At 48.4% G+C, this 14,669-nt stretch overlaps 1 protein-coding gene across 6 annotated transcripts in view; it reads left to right on the top strand.

The window, feature by feature from the left end:
• CACNA1D (calcium voltage-gated channel subunit alpha1 D) overlaps positions 1 to 14,669 on the top strand; it is a 309,818-nt gene that overhangs the window by 128,441 nt on the left and 166,708 nt on the right. The gene's annotated exons all lie outside the window — the stretch shown is intronic.

The following is a 14,669-nucleotide window of genomic DNA, read 5'->3' as shown; positions in this document are numbered from 1 at the left end:
AATTGTATGAGCTGTTTGTATATTTTGGAAATTAAGCCCTTGTGGGTCGCATCATTTTGCAGATATTTACTCCCATTCTGTGGGTTGTCTTTTTGTTTTGTTTATGATTTCCTTCATTGCACAGAAGCTTGTAAGTTTGATTAGGTCCCATTTCCAGCACTTCTCTTGAAGACAGTTTTTCCACTCTTTGGCTGTGTGAGGGCCATGGCGGCACCGTTCACACTTCCAGAAAGGTTCACTGCTCTGGGAGTTGGGGGTGTTCTCTGCTTCACCCCTGTGCCTCCCCTGACCCGAGCACTCCCGTCTCTCCTAGGTTGGTGCCCTGATTTCTAATAGTAAACAACTTTAAGAGGGTGGGCACATTTGTTCACTTATTTGTTCATTAACTGTTAAGTGCCCATTTTGTCTCAGGTATAGACAAAAGGATTTTGTTAAAACTATAGACCATTTGCCACCACCCAGATTTCTATTTGACCTTCACATCCACTGATGAGTTTGTAACAAATTAAGAAAATAAGTCCTATGGTAGGGCAGCTGGTCCCCTGCTGACTTGTTGTGGGGGAGTGGCTAACTGGGTGTACAGAGGTTCAAGATGCCCAGGGCAGAGAGAACCTGGGGACACGTGAAGTTGCCTGGTCCAGCTCCCTGCCTTCGGGGCAAGAGGGGAGCCAAGAGATAAAATTCATAAACTTTGGCGGGAAGGGAGGAGTTTTGTTTCTAGTGCTGCTGCTTTGGGTTTTTCTAGGTGAGCTCAGATGCTGGAAGGTGACCAGTTAAGATACACAAAATTCATGGAATTCTAGAGCAGAAGGGTCTGAAGCTCACTGTACTCCCCCTAATCAAAAGTGGGGCTCATCAGAGATGTTTCCAAGTCTGGACTCTGGCTGGCTTAGTGCAGTGGGCTTGGGTTGGTCCATGCTGCCCTGGGCCGATGCCCTCACAGTCAGAGGGGTGAAGAGAACATGGTGGCTGATGGGCCAGTTTCCAGAAAGGCCTGCTCTAGAGTTTTGTCCTGGTGGCCCTGATCTAGAAATAGCCTGAAATCATAATCAGGCCCTGAGTATTGGACACAACCTGGCTGAAGGTAAGATCCTGATTGTCAAAACCAATCAGATGGAGGGGAACGTGGGGCAGGCATGGCAGGTGACAAAGGCCATCTGCCTGGAACTTGGGAGAGAGACCAGAGAGGGAAAGGCTGAGTGGTGACATGGAGAGGGAGAAGGAAGCTCTTAAGAAAGCCCTCAAGGAGGGAAGAGCTGTAACCTGACCCAGGCCCTGAGCCAATTCCTCTAATTTTTTTTTTTTTTAAGTCAAACATGGATAAAATCACACTCAAGTGTCATCGTGCAGGGGAAAGTTTCAGCATAGCTACTGGTGGTTTTTGATGTCAGGTAAGTTCTTTCTTCTCTCCAAGCCTCAGTTTACCCCTCCATTATTTCACCGACGGAGGAATCTCACATTTTGACGTGATGTGGTTTGACGTCTCTGGTCCCTGCTTTCACCTGGGCTGTGGTGACTCCTCTACCTCTTTCTTCACAACATCCTGGGCTGACCCCATACCTTCCCAGTCACGTTCAGTTTTTGAAACTTCAGGGAAGGAGCCTGATTTAGGCTCCCCTTTTAAGCCATTGTAGGAAAGGAGCAGGATCTACTCTTCCCCTTCCTGTCCTCCACTCCCCCACCCCATACTCCCCCCCATATCAGCTCCAACTTCTCCACTTTTGAGGAAGTGATAAAAGGACAAATACCTTTTCACCTAACTGGGCTCGACTGAGGGGTTTTTCCTGGTTGGTTTGCAGCTTCTGTAGCTGAAACTGGCTGGGTTTCATCTGGCAGGCATCCACATGCAGGGTCTCTGGGGTTCTTGGGAGGGTCTGCTGAGCCCTCCCCATTGCAGAGGTCCTGACCTGGGACTTGTGGCTCTGGCTCAGCCCCTCTCATCCCTACTGCAACACCTGTGTCACTAGGCTGACCCACCTCCCATGGTGACCAGTCCCCTCGGGTGAGGTCCCAGAGATAATTGAAGCCTGAGACCTAGTGGAGCAGCTCGTGGGAAGCTCGCGGGTCCCTGCTAGACCCGCAGGTGGCATGGTGACTGCCCTTCCTCTTTGCTTCTCCCTCTTCAGGGAAGGGGAGTGGTGGTTCAGGACGGTGGCTGATGCAGAGTCCCTGGGGGATAAGGAGCTAGTATTTACTTCTTTTGAGCATGACCACCTTTGACTATCTTGAGTCCTTGTCACTTGGATTTAGGAAAGGGGACTCCCTCTAGCTTCTCCTTCTATCAGACACTGCCCTCAGCTCTCTGTCTTCCCCTCAAGCGTCATTAGACGGTGGCCCTGGGGGTGGCAGGTGGTAGATGGCAGAGGGCTGGCTTAGTAAGCCCTGGGCAGGGAGGTATTGAATCCTATTTCTTGGTTACTTAGAAAATGAGATGCTTAGTACTTCTTGTTTTCAGCGGGGAGCCCTGTCCTCTAATACCTGGGTAACAGCCAACATCTCAGCCAATTCCTTTTCAAGTACAAAGTTAAGACTTTCATCCTCACCGACACTGCCTGCCCCTCTGCACACACGCATGAGTGTCAAATGCAGAACCTGCACCCTTTAGATGGGTCTGTCTTTTCAGGGTTCTGTGATGGTGGTGTTTGTCACAGTCTGAGGACCATTTCTTGTAGAGGATGGATGTTAAGTCTTATTTAAGGCTGTTATAATGTCACCGCCCCACCCCGCCCCGCTCCCCAAACCTCAGAGAGTCAACACGCACTGTTCTGGGTCTGCTGTACGCTGACATCAATGCTGACAGACCAAATTATAGTGCTCCCTAACCCAATTCTAAAGGATGAATGCCATGGCACTTAAAGTATTTTGAAGAAACTATTATTTTAACTCATTTTCACAGTGGCTACGGTTTTTTTTTAGTCTTGTAGGAACTTTGGTTAAATACAGAGTAAAAACTGAAAGCTTCCTGGGGAATAATGGGGAGTCAGGTCCTTCAAGGTCTTTTAAAAACTATTCCCTAAGTCGCAGTTTCTTTCGTGCCTGCAGTTCTGAATTGTAGTGTGTGCCTCCAGACGAAGATACGCACCATATGTGACGGTGCATGTGTGTGTTTCCAAGGCCTCAGTGGTCACTGTAATTTTAGTGCCTGTGTGTTTTCACAGGAAACAGTAAGGAAGGACTGTCAGAACCTGTTTTTAAAAATGGTTGTGTTTGCAAAGACTTTTGCTAGTATTTCACACATATCTTAGCCATTAAGCAAATATGTTACACCATTCATCTTAGCAGAAGGATCAGGGCTAGATAACCACTAGCATTCTCCTTTTCTTTATCTGATGGGGAAGCGAAAGCCAAGTCCATGTGTATACCTGTATATCTCTATGCAAGGGAAAAGGGGGACTCTCATGTAAAAATCTCATAGGCACTAAAGGTCCAGAGCACGGGTCAGCAAACTTTTTCTGTGAAGAACCAAACAGTAAATAATTTAGGCTTTGCAGGCCATGCAGTTTGGGTCACAACCACTCAGCTTTGCTGTTGCAGTGCAGAGGCAGCCATGGATGGTGCATAAATGAATGAGCCCTGCTGTGTTGCAGTAAAACTTTAGTTACAAAAGTGTGGCTGGTGGCCCAGACCTGGCCTGTGGGCCGTAACTTACCAACCCCTGGTCTAGTGAGAAGTAATGAGTTTTGAATTGTCACTGAGAGTCTTAATCCAGCCCCAGAAGGTAGCACTGCCGCTTGATGGCCTCTATACCAGCACAAGTCTCCTCCTGCTGATCGTTAATGAGGATGTAGAGCCAGGCTGGTCTTCAGTCTTCTCCTGAGAATGTGATCACACCTGCGGAGATCTATGTAGACTCCTGGGAGAACGCCTCATTTCCCCTCTTCACTCTGCTTCAGGAACTGTGTATCAAACACAGGGAAGTGCAGAGAGAAAGAATCCTCGACAACTTCAATGAAGTCATGGTTAAGGTGAGGGCTTAGCAGTGGGCACCTGGATGATTTTCTGGGCAGTTCTCACCAGCTGTAAATTTCCTCCGGGGCTAATAGCCTCCTTTCCCACTTGTGATACTGTGCAGGTCTTTCTCGCTCAGATGCTCTCTCTCTTTCTCAGTCATGTTCACTCACCTTGCCTCCCTCCTTTCCTTTTTCTTGCCGCAGCACATAATGCTGCCACTACCACCACACACACACACACACACACACACACACACACACACACACACTCTTCCCGTACTGTGGCACACAAGAGGGCAGAGGTGGTGACGTAGGTTCAACTTTGGAAAGTTTGCCACCATCGAACTCAAGTCCTTAGGGGGTGGTACTTGGTGCTCTCCCAGTGCGTCACAAGTGGTCACAAAAGCAATAAGATATTCATTTAAATTATCCTCGCCAATGACTGATGATGCATTCGTACCCATTATGTGATTTTTTTTAAATAATTTATTTTTATTTTTTAATTTTTTAAATCTTTTTAATTTTTGGCTGCATTGGGTCTTTGTTGCTTGTGCGTGGGTTTTCTCTAGTTGTGGCAAGCAGGGGCTACTCATCGTTGTGATGCTCGGGCCTCAGTGCAGTGACTTCTCTTGTTGTGGAGCTCAGGCTCTAGGCATGCGGGCTTCAGTAGTTGCAGCACACAGGCTTAGTAGTTGTGGCTCACAGGCTCTGGAACTCAGGCTCAGTAGTTGTGGTGCACGGGCGTAGTTGCTCCGCGGCATATGGGATCTTCCCAGACCAGGGATCGAACCCATGTCCCCTGCTTTGGCAGGCAGATTCGTAACCACTGCACCATCAGGGAAGTCCCTATTTTGTGGTTTCTAGAGGCAGACTCATGGCGAGCGTAGTCAAATGCTAGACCTCAGACGGGAACTGAGGACAGTGTGAGCCCTGGTTGGTCTCTCTAGCCTCCTGCTGTTCCTGCTCTTTAATCTGACCTGTAAATTGGTTATTCTAAAAATCAACTTACTTAGGGAGACTCATTTAAAAAGATAGAAACACTTCTTAAAGATGATTTTAACCTAGACTATATAACTGAACATTTAGTTACCAATAATTTGGGGTTGGGCCAAAGGCTTTTGTGAGTATCGTGCATCTGCTGGTCTGAGTGCCCACGTTCTTTCTTGCATAAGTGACACCTGTAACGTACCTACAATTTCCAGTTGTTTTTTATTTACAGTAAGAACTTAAAGATACATGAAAAGAAAGCAGAGGGCCATTCTAAAAGAATATGATTTTCCCTTGTCCCTTGCTGTCCCTTGCATCCGACTCAACAACAAACTCTTCAGCAACGTTCCTTATCTGGTACTTCCGGGGGATGCAGCCGAATTTTTGTGGGAGCAGCGACTCTGCACTCAAATTTCATCATTTCAAGCAGCATGCAATTAAGTTAGGTAGTTATAGTAACAAGTCCACCTGGTATAAACTTGGGAACAAACATGTCCCATCCTTGGTAAGCATACAACTCAGGCGTTGAGGAGAAAAATGTATAAACTTTCTAGAAATTAACCTGGGAGCCACAAGGGTTCCGTGTGGCACAGGCTTTAGTCTTTATTTGTTACCCAGAAGAAGCAAAGAATGTTAGTTCATCTGACCAGATGGTTAAAAGCAAATCAGTTTAGAGAGCTTCTGCCGTACTAGAAAAGAGGTCAAGACCTGAACTTCTGCCCTCAGTTCCCAGTAAAACAATAACTGTTTATTGTGTGCGTGCCACACACTGGGCATTGCATGTTAGTTCATTTATTCCTTTGACAGGACTATCACTGATTAGGAAACCAAGGCTCAGAAGGGTGAAGTGCTTGCCCCAGGTTACATTTAGCTGGACCACGTAGGAACTTTGGACTCAGGCTTTCTGACTCTAAAATTCACTGTGCCATCTGGCTTCCCACTGGTAGTCAGAAGTCATCCAGCTAGATTTCAGTCTTCGTTACCTGGCTTGAGGGAAGGCTGGTTAAGTCAGTAGCCAGCTGGTGGAGTGTAGGCCCTCCAGAGCTGGTACGGAACGCTTGTCTTTTGGAACCCACCTTTTAGCCTTCAGTCATTGGCTGTGATGAGGGGTAGTCTTAGCCCACATCTTTGCCTCTCTCTGTGCACTCATATGTCTGGGCTGTGAAAAAATGCAAGACTCGATGTCACAGTTGAACTATTTCTTCTGGATTTGGATTTTTTTAAGTTTGGCATTTGAGCAGAATCACAAGTTGTAGAAAGTGGTAATTTCTAGACATTTGAAGTCTGATTCACCAACACTACTGTAATTAAAGAAAAACCTGTATTTGCTCCATTTCGTCGTAACTCACTAGGATGTTTTACAAATAATGAACCTAGATATTTAGCAAATAGCATCTATTTAGCTGTTGAAGCTTTCATGGGCATGGGATCTTCTATTCATATGTCTCAAAGTTATCCTAATGATAGGAGTTTGCCTGAACACTAAATTCATTGGGAAGTGACTATGAAAAGTGAACTATACGGGCATATAAAGGCGGCTTTAAAATACACAGTATAGAAATTAAGCAGCTTGACAGTTCTTTTAGGAGGTATGTTTATGAAGTATTGAGAGCTCACGTGAAATGATGTCAGCCGGTCACAGAGTGTTAATGAATTTTAAATTGAGGCCGTTGTGATTAAGCCTGTTGCCTTTTCCGACACTAATCATTATTAAAATGATGATTGATCTTCGTGATTATGAAGCCATTAGAAAGGCATCTGCCTATGCCTGAATTAACAGGATGGACGTAGGTTTTGTAGTTGGAGCCAAACAGGACTCTAGTGATTGTGATTTCAAGGTGCTTGTTTAGCTAGGCTCCTTCCTGTTTTTTTTGGCGCCCACAATAGTATTTTTTTTTGGTCATGGGGTACAACCATTGGGGGTAGGGGGTAGTGCTTGGTGTCCTCAGCACTGTGGCATGTAAGTGAAAGGAGTAGGGTGGTTTCTCAACTTTCCAGAACCCCACCCTTGATTGGGGAGGTGCTTGTGGAGATCCTTGCATGTAACATTCATAGCACCGTTGCATGGCGACGGCAGCCACGTTATTGAGTGCAAGCATGTGCCATGCATTTCTGCCATCAGTATTAATCCTTAATTCCCCCAGGGTGGTGGTGGCAGCGCCACGGAGAGGATGAGGAAACTGCTACTTGAGGATTTCGGTACTTTCCCCTGGGCCACACAGCTGGTCCAGCAGAACCGGGATTTGAAACTGTTTTTCATTATCTACAATCTTGTGCTTCCTTAAAAGACTGTTCTTTTGGGAGATCGCTGCTGTCTTAAGAAAGCTGAGGAAAGATTTCATCTCATCCAAGGAATGAAGACACAAAAGCATGATTCAGAAGAACAGCCTCAGGCTCTGTAGAGCCTGCCCAGCTCAGAGGGCCTTTTAGCCTAGCCAACCACCTTTCCCATAAAGCAGCTAGAGAAGAGGGGCCCCATTTCTCCCTCGTGTCACCCCCTCCCTGTGTGAATTACAGACGCCCCTGCTCTCACTGCCCTGCTCCCACCTAGGGGGTGTGTGTGCCCATGGCCAGCAGCCCAGTGCCTGCCGGGGGAGACACGTGGCTCTTCTTGGCCTACGAGCTCCAGTCTCGGGTGGGGACCTTGGCCTAGGTCTTCAGTTGCCCCCATGCTCCCTACCCTGCCTCTGTGATCCGATGCCCCGCTTAGGGCCCGGGGTGGGTGTCATTTCACTTCTGTCCTGGTCCAGTTTTCATGAGCTGTTCCTTATGTGGACTCGGGGTGGATCAGGAAGGTGGGCAGGCCGTGGGGTAGATCCATGTCCAGCACCCAGGTGGACTCTGCTGCTTTTCCTGCCCCCAGTGCTCAGCGTGCCAGTGCTGCCCTTTCCCTCCCTGCGTTTCAGGTCCTCCATCTACTAGAGGACAGTGCTGTTGAAGTGCTGGAGTGCCTTCTGGATCTGTGGTTCAAAGCCTTCCCCACCCCATCCTCCTTTCAGTGCCCCTCTGCAAACCTGCATCTTCTTCCTTCCCATAAAAACTCTCATCTTGGTCTCAGCCACTCTCCTTTCCTTCCTCTCCAGGTGACCTGAGAGACAGCTGACTCCCAAGATGGTCCCACTTTGTCTCCTAGGACAGGCAGGGGAGTCACTGCCCAACTTCCTTGGCCTGAGTCTCTGGTTCCATTCAGTTCATCCTCGAGAAACAGACCTCGGATGTGTATCTCCATCCCCATCACTGCCTGGGTTGACTCTTTGACTGTTTGGTTTGCTTCTTGGGTTATTTGGCTCTGTATAGTTAGGGATTCTTTAAATACCTTTTAACTTTAGGGGTTTTGTGGATGTATGTGTGTGTGGAGGGGGAGAGAGTGTGTGACCAAGCATGAGAATAGGAGAATGGTTATTTATCCCCAGTGGTGGCCACTGGTGGGTTCAGATTCTTGGCTTCCAGAGCTATGTTTTTCAGCTTTTTTATTTTGGCCAACGGTAGTAGATACAGTTTACATCGTTGCTCCCAAACGTCTGTGTATATATTATCTGAAACATGAATTCGCTGTTTGCTAAATTCTGATATTTGATATTCATTCTGATAGCTTCCATTCTATTTCATTTTTCAAAAATTTGAAACCACAGAATTAATTTCATATGTATTCCACTTTAAACGTCTTCTCCGTTACGGTATACGTTCCGTGAAGACAGGCAAAAAGTAATCTAATTCCTCTAATTAGTGCTAAATTCATATTGTCAGAGGATTCCTCTATGCAAATCCTCCAGAGAAATATTTTTATATTCTGAGAAATAATTTCATTCAAGAGATAAGGTGACGTGTACTACTGGTTTGATTTCCTTGCACATTAGCTGTTAGAAATCTCAGAGACACATTAATAAAAATGTCTTCATAGTACACCTCTTTGTTACAGTCTAATTCCTGTTTCATTTTATTTTCTTTTCCTTGTTAATTTTTATTTCTCATCTTATGCTTTTGTCCTCAATATTTAGACTTTCAGCTGATTTTAAAGATGCTGAATGAGGAAAACACAAATCAGAAATACCTAAAAGTAGAGACAGAAAATCCCCCGTGATCTTACTCACACAGGCAAGCCTTTTCATTTTCAGGTGTCTGCACTGCAGACTGGCTTATTAAGAGATCTCTTCAGACATCAAGGGGATCATGTTACTAGTGTTATTCCTGCAGTAGTGTATCGTGGACATCCTTCCCTGCCCTTACATGTAGATCCCCTGCTTTCTTTTAAACAGCCATTTAGTGTTCTCTTTCTTATTTACTTCAATTTTTTATATTCTTGCTGCCTAGAGTTCTTTTTTGGAGTGGGGCAGATACTAAATAAAAATGTATCTTAAAGAGAACCGTGGAGGTTAGTAACTAGCCCTAGCCACCTGACCAAATAAAATCCCCTCTGGTGACTGCTTCTGGAGCCACTGGTTTTCCCGGGAATGGACTTGCTCGTAGAAAGCCTATGTGGGTTCTGAGCTGGGGGATGGTAGGAGGACCCCCCCACCCCCACCCCGGTGCTGCTTCTGGAGGCATTAAGTGACAGATGTGGGAGAGGTTTGACTGGCAGGGCCAGACCAATGCTGTAGGGATACTCCCCAGCTCGGGAGTGGGTCTGCACTCAGTTCTGCTTAGTCATTGTCTTGGGTATTGATTTCTACTTCAGGACCACAATTAGGTGGTGCCTGGTTTTGAAGCCACCCAATGTCTTTTAAATTAACTTAATTTTACTTTCTAATACTAAAACAACGATGAATTATAGGCATGGCGTTATTAATCTTCCGAGTACGTGTATCACATATTTTATCTCCGTTATAGACTCTGCATTTTATGTATTTTTAAACTTTGATTCATGAATTTATTCAGAGAGAAATGATTGATCTATGCTCCTATGGTCTCATTACATTCACTGGAAAAAAATTACCACAAATGAGGGTTGTTCATCCCAAAGAGTGTTTTTTATGGTGGAAAGAACCACCTGGTGAGCTGAACGGCGCCTGTTCCCCTGCCCCGACCTACAGGCACCTGCTTCTCTGCCGGCAGAGGTGACACGGGGCCTGGAAGCTGGGCCCCGTGTCACCTCCCGAGTGTCCTGTTCTATGATGGCAAACTTGAACAGTCCAGGAGGTGTGGGAGCCCATGTAGATGGGCGTCCGTCTCCCTCAGGGCAGAACCGGTGCTGATCCCGGGCCGGGCCCCGCTGTGGGGAGATGCCTGCACTGGGGGTGTGCAGACCTGCAGGGTGGGCAGCGAGCTGGGCCCTGGTCCCAGTGTCTGTGTGGTGAGTAGTTAGCAGGTGCTCCGTGCCAGGCCCTGTGCTGTTCCGGGGGCGCGGCCAGGCCAGGGACACGTGTAACACGGACACTCGAGTAAAGTGAGCCAGCGTCCATGGGTGTGCGCGCCACGTGGGCCTCGGCTTGTGTGTTTTACATGCGTTGCCGCATGCACACTCAACAACAAACCTGGTCCCGTTTCTGCCCTTCTTCTTCTCATTTTATGATAAAGAGGCAGCAGCAAGGAGGGGTCAAGGCACTTGCTCAAGTCCACAAAGCCAGTAAGGGGCAGCTCTGGAAGCTGACCCCAGGCTCTTTGCCACCTCTGGGCAAGGTCAAAGTGCGTCTGAACACGTGACTGCAAATGCTCTTATGGGGACAGCACCTCCCACTGGGTACCAGGGTGGTCGGCAGCTCCGCTTCCAAGGTGCATCTTCAGGTTGCTCTGTCCAAGCTGCCTGGATGACCAGAGGCTGAGGTCCTGGTGGAACTCCATAAAAGCCCAGGTGAGACTTGGCAGGCGTGGGACCGGTGAGGAGGTGTGTCTCCCCAAGCAGGTGGGTTCAGTCAGGTCTCTTCAAATCAGAGGGCACGGTTACTGCTTTCTGTCGTTCCTGTTCACTGTGACCCTCATCCCTGATATAAATAGTAATCCCTTCTTTGCCTGTCTTACTCTGTAGCTTGGAGAATCAGCTGAGATAAGAGATTGGAACATGTTTCTTTTCCCGAGTGCGGTGTGCCGGTGTGCACGTGATGGTTTACAGGGCTGCAAGTGAGTGTCAGGGCGTGAGATGAGATTACACTTAGAATTCAAATGTCAGGAAATTTAACCATAGACAAATGTGAAAGGCTCTGTTAATGCAGAGAAGGAATGACTGCTTTCTTGTCAAAATGAAGATGTTTGGTTTTAAACTTAACTTCCTGACATTTTGAAATGTTTGCTCATTTCTTTTCAGCCAAGGACGTGGACGTGTTGGAACATTTGGCTTGTGTCAGGGAAACAAAGCAATGCTAAGAAAGGGCTTCTTTTCTGAAATGATGAGGTTTGGCAGTTTTCACATGACCTGGGCCCATTAGATCCCAGGGAGGCAGCGAGCTACTTTGATCAGCCCCACGTAGGGCACATAATCTCACTGCCATTTACCTTGACCTGAGCTGTCAGAAGAGGATGTAAAAGCCTGACACAGTTAAGAAAGAAAGCCCAGCTCTGTAATTTCACCTAGGAGAGGTGAATGGATCTGGACCTTGGTGTCAGAACTGCTGGTGGGGCTCCCTGACAGTGAAATAAGATCTTGGCCCAGGTGCTCAGAAATGGGGCATCAGCTCTCCTTTTTTTGTTGTTGTTTGTGGATGATGCCATCTTGGTATTTATTGAGGCTAAGGGCTCATTTCTCTGCTCTGTATGGTGAGGGTCTGTAGACGGCGATGCATGCATCTTGCCCTCAAGGTACTGACGATCTACAAATAATACAAGACAACACCTTGTAGGTTTCCTTGCCCAGCTCAGAGCAGGAGCTCTGGAAAGCAGGGCAGTGCCTTGCCCCTCTCCGCTCTCTTTCATGGCCTGGTACGTAGTTGGTGCTCAAGCATTTCTTGTTATGATTAACTTTCATGATTAAACGCAAGGGGTGCAACTTTTGACTCTGGGTGGCAAACAGTTTTGACTCATGTGCCCACTCCAGTCTGGGGGGGATGCCTGATTAGGCACCGTGTGAAGCTGCGTTGGGGGCAGTGGGAGGAGTGCCGGCTGGAGACTGGCGAGGGGTGTCTGCTGCAGGGGTGCCTGGGGAGCAGGGGCAGTAGGCACACGGCGGTCATTTGTCTTCCCCAGTAGGGTAAGCGCATCACGCTTATGAAAGAGGGAGCAAAAGAGCACTGAGAGGAAACAACTCCCCAGTCTTCCCTGAAAGGGTGAAGCAGGATTGAGAGCAATAGAAGGAAGTGTTTTCGGTGATGGAGAAGAGCAGTGAGAGAGACCAGAGGGGCCAGTGAGTGAGACATATATGCAGGGTGTTATGGGAGCTGACGGACTGGAGCAGAGGGAGTCGTGGAGGAAGAAGGGAGTCGGGTGGAACGGAGGCCCTGTGCCCGGTGGGGTAACATATCAGTTGGTTGTTGGTACGTAGAGCATAGACAGATTGTGTAGAGGTCCTTGGGGAAGCCAGATGGAGGAACTGAGACATGATACAGTCCTCTGCTTTTCAAGAAGCTTCTCCAAATGCTGCAGACATAATTAGTTGCTCTGTTCCACATCTCCCCACAGGAGATTCCCAGTACCCTGCTGTAGCTGTGATTGTCGTCTGCTGTGTCTGGAAATGTTTATGTATACATCTGCTGTCCTCCTCCAGGACATGGACAGTGCCTTAGCCATCTTTGATCTCCAGTGCTCAGGACCGCACCTGGTGTGGAATAGATACCCAGTGAATTTGATTGAATTAAATTGAAATAGGGTGCCTGAACTGCCAAGCAAGGTGGGGTGGAAGTGGGCGGTGCCTTCGCCGTGAAGCTGGGTGAGGAAGTGCACGGCTGCCAACCATAGACTGTACCCACTACCAAGGGGTCCCAGGTGAGTGGGATGGGAAACAAGGCACGTCTGAGGCATCAAGTTTACAGCAGTGTGTAGAGCCCCAGAAACCAGTTGGAATTTAAAACAACAGAGAATGGGTGAGAAGGAAGGAGGAAATCTGGAAAACTGAGCCTAGATGAATCCCCAGAGGCAGTGACTTGCAGGACTTCTGGGTCCTATGCATAGAGAGCCATCCCTAAGCCTGTGGGAGTTAAATCTCTTGAGAAGTGAGGAGCTGCTGAAGAGTCTCTTAGATGCTTTAACTTTCAGAGAAGCAGAGTGATCCTGTAGGCCCCCGATATTTAGTTAGGATTTTTGTTTGCAATTGACCAAAAACCCAAACTAAACTGGCTCAGTTTATTGGCTTTTGTAATGGAAAAGCCCAAAGTGGAGGGAGAATTTTGGCTGCAGGTTCAGCTTGATCCAGGGGCTCATACAGTGGCATCAGAGCTAGGTGCTTTCCTCTGTTTGAGCTTCTCTGTCTTTCTATTTGACTCTGTCTCCCCCCATCTTTTGGGTTGGCTTTCCTTGGTGTTGGCTTTTCAACTTTATGCCCCCGTGGTAACTCTAGGCTTATAGCCGCTGAGAGCTAAGTCAAGCCAATGACAGAACTTCTGGCCTCGTGGCTGCATGAAAGCCAGGATTAGCTCTAACTAGGTGGTGGGCACTGGGTCTAATGCCCATCCCTGAACCAATAACCTGGGTCACATGCTGACTCCTGTGGCCCCGGAATTGAAAGTAGGAAAGGAGCAATTCTCCGAGGAAAGTCAGGGCGCTGTTACCTCACGAGTTTTGCTGGGCGGCAAGAACCATCGTGAGCCTGTCCCCGCCAGCCGCTTGCTCTACCCCTGCAGCCACGCAGCAGCTGCCTCTGCGCTGCTGCTGAGTGAGGCCACACCCAGCGCGAGCGCCCCGTCAGCTGCCTCTGCCCTCTTCCCAAGGACCAGACGTCTCTGAAGTTGGTCTGCGTGGAGTGGTCAGCTGGGCCACCCACTGGCCACCTCCATTTGTCATCTCGGGTACCTTCTGGACGGCATCCTGGGCTGTGGCCCTGCCCGGCCCGGGTGGTCCTGGGGTCGCTGGGCTGGTGTCGGTCCTATGAGGTTTCTGTCCTGTCTCCTGATCCTCCTGCCGGGACTCCACTTCCAGAGCCCAGGAGCACGGCCTCTGACGGTGAGCGGCTGACAGTTCACAGGGCTCCTTCCTGCTTCACTTAGTCTGTTTTTCACCGTCACCTGGGTGGGCAAGGGTGCCTATCCTGGTTTTATGGATGAGGAACCTGAGAGGCAGAAGGGGCAGATGACTCAGCCGAGTGCCGTGAGAAAGGGACTCGCTCACGTGTCCTCTGCCATTTGTACTTTTAAATCAAAGGTGAAGAGGAATGAAGACATGCTGACTATTCCAGCCTCTAAGTACATATTTCATTAACACCTCCAGAGGAAAGCATCACCTCTGTTAACATCCCAGCACCCTGAGCTGAGGCTGCCTGCTGCTCCCCCTCCCGCGGTCCCCAGCAGAGTTTACTGGAGGTTGAATCACACGTGGAAACCCTGTAAGAGTGGCCATGGCTCCTGAGAGCACCTCCTGGGGTATGCAAGGCAGCAGGTGGGAGGGTCTCTCGGGTGACCTGGTCACCTGACAAGGCAGTCTTCCTCCTGGTTGGCCGTCTTCCCCGGGGTCCCTGAGCCCTCACATGGCCTCCCTCTAAAGCCTGAGTTTGGACATTGCTCATGAGGTCATAGAGAATTGTCATTTCACAGATGGACAACATCGTCCTTCAGCCTGGTTATTTTACAGGTGAGAAACAGAGGTCCAGCCTCAGAACCATGCCCCCTCCCACCTCCACCCCCAAGTCCATGGTGTCCCTTGGTCCCTTCTGCCTCC

This window comes from Hippopotamus amphibius, chromosome 13, assembly GCF_030028045.1.
Source record: "Hippopotamus amphibius kiboko isolate mHipAmp2 chromosome 13, mHipAmp2.hap2, whole genome shotgun sequence".
NCBI classification, from domain to species: Eukaryota; Metazoa; Chordata; class Mammalia; order Artiodactyla; family Hippopotamidae; genus Hippopotamus; species Hippopotamus amphibius.
This window is presented reverse-complemented; position numbering and strand designations above follow the sequence as displayed.